General features: G+C 24.5%; 1 pseudogene across 1 annotated transcript; it reads left to right on the top strand.

The window, feature by feature from the left end:
• Window positions 1-2,308, top strand: LOC149060043 (uncharacterized; annotated as a pseudogene). Its single transcript, XR_016189767.1, has 6 exons — window positions 1-455; window positions 587-757; window positions 871-912; window positions 1,087-1,355; window positions 1,716-1,875; window positions 2,046-2,308. The product of XR_016189767.1 is annotated as an uncharacterized LOC149060043 (transcript).
• Window positions 2,309-2,722: the final 414 nt, after the last annotated feature.

Below are 2,722 nucleotides of genomic sequence, written 5' to 3'. Positions count from 1 at the left end.
ATGCAAATATGCTTGTCAATAGTTGTAATTTTGTTAACAATGGAGCTGGAAATTGGGAACAATATTGCTTGGTACATAGTCAAGTTCCTAGAAGAAAATTCTGTCGAGGCTGTGCCTGTCAAATGGTTCAAGGACCTAAATCATTGCTATTGGCCTCCATATAAAGATACTGTAGTAGCTGAAGCAATACGTCTAAATGAGGTGCCATCCAAGTCATGGAAACTTTATAACTGCAAATTATTGTCAAAATCAAAAATATTTGACTACCCAACAGCCATGAAAAAAGCTTGTAGAGCACAATATGAATCAGAACTTTCCGAAGCTGAATCTGCCACAAATAATTCTATTAAACGAATTAAAAAAAAAGAATAAAAAATATGATGATACAATGTCTGATGAAGAATACAGTACTCCTAATAAACGAACAAAGTTGATACCATCCTCACCAACATTTGGTAAGATTTATCATATAAATATATTACCTATAATGTTAATATATATATTTTTTTTTATGTTATGAAGTACCTATTGTTATATAGTTTATATAATAGTTATTATTATTTTTCAATTTGTTATATTATTTTAGAAAATTTTATGAATAATAGTACCAATGAGGATGATATTTTGCTTGTACCTGAAGATGTAACATCAAATGATTTTTTTATGAGCCCAACAGTTGTTATTCCTGAAGTGTTAGCTAATAATTAAAGCTGTACAATTGACACGATGGAAGAACTACAAAAGTATATTGATACAAGTAATAAATGTTTTTATTTAATTAGTAAAATAATAAAATGTTGTGGGTGATCAACTTGATTTGTTTTAATTTAGAACTAAAAAAACTAATATTATGTTATATTGTTTTTGCAGAATTTGAAGATCTCCGTAATGATCAAACTAAACTACATACAAGTAAGTAAATATAATAAAAATTGATTAAAAAAGAGATCTATTTATTATTCCACATATTTTATACCAAGTTTCTATAACAAAAAAAGTATTAATTTGTTGCACATTCATTGGATATTTATTATTACTTTTCATTTGAGTTTCTTTATGTTTATAAAACTATTTATGCAATTTTAGTTGTTGAGAAATGGCAGTCAGACACTTCTAGATTATTAATACCTATGGAAATTCATCAAAAAGAGCAATTACGATATTTGGATAATATTCAAACAATAGTCAATAGTACCAATGCAATTGGTAATGTTGATATTATTCATAAGGAAAAAACAAAAGAAGAAGAAATCATATATAGACAGTTTCCAATCACTTGTTTGGAACATTTTAACGAATTAGACGATGAATTGAAGCAAATAAAATTATCCAAAGTTGATGTTTATGACGCACTGGTGAGTTTTAAATTTATGTGATGTTATAATCATAATTGTTAAAAATGTAATAGATTATAAATTCGTTGGTGATTTAACATTTCCACATTTTTCCCCTTATTGTTAATAATTTTTTGATTCAAATATAAAGAAATTAATAATCATAAATTCATATTTAACAAACTTCTAACTAACAATTTCCAAATTACGGTTATGAGAAGTCAAAAACTCTCATTACTATTTCTGAGCTTATTAATATGCATATTTTCACTACTTAATTAGGACATAATTGATGGTATGGTCGTGTTTATAATTGTGCTTGCTTTAAATATTATATTTTTTAGTTAAATTTATCTAATAATACTATTAATTTTTGTTTAGGTAAAAAATCTGTCTCTTATTGGTGGATCATCATTTAGTGAACTTCTAAGACGGATTCTTAAAACAATTTTAACTAATCAAGTCGCTGAGCAATTCAGCTGGTTTGGAAGGCAAAGAAAATTAAGTTTTGCAACAACAGCCCTGGCTGATTTAGTAAAAAGTAATGGTGCTTTTTTAATATTTTTAACATAAATAGAGTCATTTTGTTGTTTTATCTTTGAAAACTGTTCTGCTAAAGTAGATCTTGTTATTCCATGTTGTTCATATTGTACATGCATGGTTGTAAATAATGATACAAAGTTATTAAAAAAATACTTTTTTTGCTGAAAGGTGCTGTAAAAATTAAATATAAAGAGGAAACAGACAAACATATAGAATGTGTTGCTGGTACTTGGCTAGCTAAAGCTAAGGAAAGAATGAAATATCCTACAAATAATTAATTACTTACCTACATAATAACAAATATTATTTTATGTTAATGTCACATGACTTTTCATTATTTTTTAAACAAAGGACTGACTTTTTTTCAATTATATTATATTATTAATATGATACATTTTACATTATATTTTATTTATTTGTATTATATGTTATTATAATGATACATGCATTTTTATTAATTTTTCAACAAACGAGTGACTTTTTGTTTTATTTTATATAATACGTATGTTATATTATTATATTAAATAATGTTAAATCTGTTTTTTTTTTATTATATGATACATTTTATAATATGTTACTTATGTTCATTTTTATTAAATTATAACTATATGTTATTATTATGCTAAATGACATTTTATTATTATGTTCATTTTTATTTATTTTTTATTATAAAGGCTTAAAGTACAATGTTACATGCAACATTGTTACATACATGATGATGTTCATTTTTATTATATTATAATGATACATGACTTTTTTATTTTCTCAATGAAAAGGTCTGATTTTTTCTTATATTGTATAATACATGACACATGTTATGTTATATTTAAATAATGTTAAATCAT

Source organism: Diuraphis noxia, unplaced genomic scaffold (assembly GCF_037042655.1).
Source record: "Diuraphis noxia isolate RWA-SAM2 unplaced genomic scaffold, SU_Dnox_SAM2 contig0001, whole genome shotgun sequence".
Classification (NCBI taxonomy): Eukaryota; Metazoa; Arthropoda; class Insecta; order Hemiptera; family Aphididae; genus Diuraphis; species Diuraphis noxia.
This window is presented reverse-complemented; position numbering and strand designations above follow the sequence as displayed.